Source organism: Panicum virgatum, chromosome 9N (genome assembly GCF_016808335.1).
Source record: "Panicum virgatum strain AP13 chromosome 9N, P.virgatum_v5, whole genome shotgun sequence".
In the NCBI taxonomy this organism is placed as follows: domain Eukaryota; kingdom Viridiplantae; phylum Streptophyta; class Magnoliopsida; order Poales; family Poaceae; genus Panicum; species Panicum virgatum.
In genome coordinates this window covers 48,379,423-48,384,951 of record NC_053153.1, presented here as the reverse complement: position 1 = coordinate 48,384,951, position 5,529 = coordinate 48,379,423, and the positions used below count along the sequence as shown (strand labels likewise).

The 5,529-nt window shown below is 49.6% G+C and overlaps 1 long non-coding RNA gene across 1 annotated transcript; it reads left to right on the top strand.

The window, feature by feature from the left end:
* Nucleotides 1-316: 316 nt before the first annotated feature.
* Nucleotides 317-1,420, top strand: LOC120692840. The gene is made up of 2 exons (XR_005682748.1): nucleotides 317-614; nucleotides 933-1,420. It is a non-coding gene; the product is annotated as an uncharacterized LOC120692840 (long non-coding RNA).
* Nucleotides 1,421-5,529: the final 4,109 nt, after the last annotated feature.

Here is a 5,529-nt window from a genome sequence, read left to right as displayed (position 1 = left end):
GTTCAGCTTTAGGGAAATGAACTGATTATAGGCTGATGGCCTAAAAATCTAAAGCCTCTAGATTACTTATCTCTCGTATCCTATATATTTTATCTCTCTATTAACAATTATACTACACTACTACAAAATCGATTTGTAGGAACGTCTCAATTTTTTTAGGAGCGGACTAAAATTTCACTCGTTGCTACAAATAAAATAATATTATTGTAGCATCACCCGTCCTTAGAAATACGTTTGTAGGGACGAGTAATAGTATCACCAGCCCCTACAAATCCTATAAGCCCCTAGAAATCAATTCCATCTAGATCGCAGATTGGGGACGTCATCGATCCGCGCCTCCTGCGCTCCACCAATCGCGTGTCGTCATGGCCACTACATTACCCCTCCGCCTCTCCAATCGTGTCTCTCTACCTGTTCCTTCTCTCTCCCTCTCCAATCCTCTCTCACTCCAATCCTCTCCCCTCCTCTTTCCCCAGCGCGCGAGGATCAGAGTCTGGCCATGCCCCTCCGCCTCTACTTCCTCCCCCACGCAGCCCCATTTCAGCCTTGGTAGCCGCGACCAGGGCCTCTCCAAGAGTTACATTTTTTTTTGCGATTTTCCGGTGGATTTTCTGGTACTTTTTGTTCATCGCAATTTCGCTCCAAATTCATGAAATTTCTTTAGGGGTTTTGTTGCTAGGATCTTTTTGAGCAATATTGCTTCAATCCCCCTCCTAATCTCTCGCAAATTGGCTTGGATTTTGAGTTTTCCCCAAATACGAGTTCTTGATAGGGCGTTTGGTTTTTCTCTTGATTCGTGATAGATTCTTGATTGTTTCGCAATCTTCTTCGTGGATCTGTTAGGCCTAGTGTTTTCACATCTGTGGTTCAAATTTCATCTTGCTCCGTTGTGTTTTGAGGAAGTATTTTTGTTTGAAATTTCTCCACTGCAGGTTCTTGTTGTGCAGCAGCATGAAGACGTTCACCATGAGCAGGAGCAGCGGCGCAGTCAACTTCGGGTGCGAGAGCGGTAGAGCAACGGCTGCGCAGGGCTGCACTCATGGCGGCACGTGGCCAAGGCGGGGGTGCTGTGGCAGACATGAGGGCAGGCGGCGCGAGCTGCTTCCGCAGCACGGCCGGCCGCGGAGCACAGAGCGTCGACAACGGCGTAGGGCCGCGGCTGCACACGGTGGGGCGGCGCGGAGGGCAGTGCGCCGACCTCCGGCGGCGACGCGGACGCGCACGCGTAGCGGCGGTTTTTTTTATTTTTTTAATTGATTACTAGGGGCGGGTGATTGGGTCATCTGTCCCTAGAAATCGATTTCCCGTCTCTAAAAATCGATTTCTAAGGACGGGTAATGTACCCGCTCCTGCAAACAGTTATTTTTAGCTGTGGAAAGCAGGGGCGGGTGCGACGTCCGCCCTTAAAAATACTATTTCACCTGCCTCTAGAAATCTTTTATGCGGTAGTGCTATTTACATTTTTGAAAGCTAGTGTAGCTAGTGTTCTTGCAGATTACTCAAAAGATAAGGTGGAGGGAGTAATTAATTCCCTACATTTGAACAAGAGGGATGCGTGTTTTAACGATCACAAAAAAAATTAGGTAACGAAGTTAGTAATCTGTTGAAGCACGTCACATTATCAAAAGAACAGTATGGGAAAGAGGGATGAGTAATACGTTGGAGATACTCTAAATATTTTATTTTTTTCTTTTTCCTCCAATTTCCAGCCGAACAAATCAATATTTACATGGTGGTTGAATCTCGCAGGCGCTAGAGTGTTCCTTGGCTATTAGGTATGGCGGCCGCCATGCCTCGTCGTACTAGTGGCTCCGCCACTGCGTATGTACGTCATCCGTCGCCCAGCAACTCAAGGGCGCCGATCCACCAGCGCTGGCTTCCACCCTCCACCACTGCCACCATCATCATCATCAAAGAGGCATTGGAACCAGTGCCATATAATGCGGCTCATTCTACTAATGCTTTAGGTTGAAATAAATTGGGTTGGTTTTTGATGTGAAGTGTATTTTAGGTGTGTTAAAATGTGTTGTATCAACTAATAGGGTGGGATTGAGTGTGTTCTATATAAATGTTGGATGGTTAGGCTGGGGGTTGAAATTGATACTTTGTGCAAAATAGTATGACTATATATAAATGTTGGCTCGCGTTAAGAGCCGGACCCTAAAATTAAAAATCACGCGTTCACACCATAAAATTTTATTGAAACTGATTTAAATTTGTTGAAGATGATTTAATATGACTGACAGCAACTCTGTGCAAAGCAGTGTAGCTATAACTACACGTGCGCCTCACGTCAAGAGTCGGATCCTAGAAATAAAACTTTTGGTTTACACTATGAAATTTTATCAGAATTAACTAAAATTTGTTGAAAATGACTCAGTATGACTAGCAGCTATTTTGTGCAAAGTAGTATGATTAGATCTACACATGGACGTCACGTCGAAAGTCGGACCCTAGAATTAAAAGATCGCATTCATACCTTAAATTTTTAGCGAACCTGAGTGAAATTTGTTGGAGATATCTCAATATAACTAGCAGTTACTCTGAGCAAAGCAGTATGATTAGGCCTACACGTGGGCGCAACGAGAGTTGGATCTAGAATTAAAAGCTCGCATTCACACTTTGAAATTTTAGCGAACCTGACTCAAATTTGTTGGAGATGGCTCGTAACGATTGTCAGCTACCCTATGTAGACCGGTATGTCTGGATTTATATATGAGCCTCCATATCGGAAGTAATATAAAAACTAGTAGGAGAGGATTTGATCTAGTAGTTCAAAACCGGTTTAAAGATTTTAGGTTAAAATTATTGGTTTAATTTGCTTGGGGAGAAAAGAGCAAGTAGTTTGGGTTGGCTTGGGTGGAATAGCAGGTGGGTGGAGTTAGTTTGGTTTCTAAAGTGTGTTAATAATAAAATAGTTTGGTGTAATTTTTGTTTTGTTTTCAATCCATTAGCAGGATGAATTACGACGGCTCAGCAACAACAGCAGCAGCAGCATGGATGTTGGGGCAGATGCAGCAGAATGCATGGCCTGGGCAAATTATGAGGACGACTAGTTACTCAGTAGATGCACACTACGGTACAATAATTGGGCGCGCAAAGAATAATTGGCTGAAGTAGCATATTATGGGTGTGTTATGTTTTTGGAAAAACTACTGTGAGCTATCAGATGCGAAAAAGCAGCGGTGGAAAAAACAGTTGCGCAAAAAGTGGAAGACTATTTGGTTGAATTAACTGTGGCTTTTCGAAAACTCTTTTACAAACCCTACATGTCATACACAACACTTCAACACTGACCATGCACCCCACTCGTCAGCCTATTCTTCTCCACGGAGCCACGGCGCTCGCCCCGCGTGCTGGCCCTCACTTACTCTGTGCGTCGTCGATCCGTTCATCCGTTGGCTGCTCGCCCCCGCGTGCAGGCCCTCCGCTCCCTCTGCGAGCAGGCCTATGCTCGTCCCTGCAAGCGGTATCGGTATGTGGAACTCGATTCGAAGCGCCGCGCCGGAGCTTGATTAATGGCGCTGGAGGTTGATTCGTGGCCGGTGGAGCTCGATTTGCGGCGCCGGAGCTCGCCCGCGGCGGTGCAAATAGTGGCACGCTGAATCTTGGTGAGCTTCATTGCAACGTCGACAGTGCAAGCAAAGCTTTATTGCAGAGTCAAACCTAAGTATATGATTTCATCACGCTCTTGCACCGTGCCAAAACAGTGACTTTGTTCCCCACATTAGTGAGTGGTTCAGGTTCGCTGCGTAACCTTCTTTTTCCCTTCTTTCCCCATTTTAAAACCTTTTTTAATTTTTTAATACATAGCAACTAGTACAGGCAAGATCCTATTTTTCAAAGAGAAAAAAAAACGTGAGTTCGTTCATTGCAAAGCACACCTGATTGGAGTATATGCTGTACCTTGCGCCAGCAGTTGGTCATCATTGACCTAGTATTTGTTCAACAGCGAGTCGAAGTGGGCCCAGTGTACATCACATCACGCTGACCGCGACGATGACGTCACCGCCGTTTGTGCCCGCTCCTTCGTCGCCGCCGCAGTCGATGCTTACCTATAAATACCCGCGCGCGCCGCATAATCATCTGCAACGAATTCATCCAAGCCGAACCCGGCCAATAATTAAGCAACCGGGCACACTACATGCTTACTGATCCTTTGTTGCCGACCTTGCTTGATGAAGAGCAGCGGCACCACCACCTGCAAGGAGGCCGCTTCCGGCGGCGGGAGGCCGCCGCACTGGAGGCGCCGGGACCCCGCGGCCACGGCTGTGTACGTACGTCGTCCACCCCGCCCAGTTCCGCACCGTCGTGCAGCAACTCACCGGAGCCGCGTCGCCGCCGCCGCCGGTGTCCGCCACCCACGCCCATCATCAAGGCGGCGGCAGCGCCAATGGCGGCACAGGTGCTGGTGCTGCGGGCGGTACCAATAATGCGGCGGCGCGGCAACAGGTTCAGCAGCAGAATGGTCGAGGCGAGGATAGAAGCGGCGGGCGGACGTTTGGGCAGATGCACCAGGAGTGCATGGCCTGGGCCGACGCCGATGACTACTAGACGTGCACGCATTCCGCCGGCGGGGGCTCCTCGGCCGGCGTTGGTGGCGATGGGCGCAGGAACAACCCATTTCCATAGAGTCTCTGCTACTAGTATTCGCCGGTCTCCTCGTACCTTTGCTTATTGTAAAACTAGGAGCACGGCCAAACGGCATGCCAAGTTGCCGACAGGATAGGACGGAAGTTTTAATTTATCTATCTATCTATACTATAAAAATAAAAAAATAAAAAAAATTGTTACCCACTCTAACCAACCCACCCCTCTCACAAAATAGCTCTCTTAAAACCCCACATAGAAGATTTTAGTGTTTGACCAAACCACAAAACACCAAAAAAAAATATTTCTACCCAAATCACTTATTTTTTTACCACCACGCCTCCTACCTGCCCGCTTGTACCCGGGAAATCTATTCATCACATATGCGATTTTCCGACGACACATCGCAGAAGCACTGTACATCTTCTTCCTCGAGCCACGGCGGCCGGTGAGGGGTTGCGAGCTAGGGGGGAGGGGGTGGCCGGGGTCCGAGGGTGGTATGTGGGGGGAGCGGCCGCCGGCGAGGTCGCCGGCGGCCAGGGTGGTGGCGGGCAGCGGCGGCCTTTAGGTTTCGGGTTGCCAAGGTCCGGGGCGGCTCCATGGCCTCCGGCTATAGAAAAGGAGGGGGCCGGGGGCGGCGATTCGGCCGGCGGAGGGCGAGGCGGCACGGGAGCGCCACCGGCAGGCCGGTACCGGACAACCGGTGGGCGGTGGCCGGCGGCGGGGGCGAGGCGGTGGACGGGCGGCGCAGCGGCATGCTCGGTTAGGGTTGGCGGCGGTGGAGGCGCCGGAGCCAGGGGAGGCGGGGGATGGCGGGGGAGAAGAGGACGGGGCGGAGGACAACTTCTGCGACAGCTCCGCGTAAGGATGGAAACAGATCGGATTCGCACGGAATCGGATTCGGATAACACTTTTTACCACATTTTAAATCGAATACGG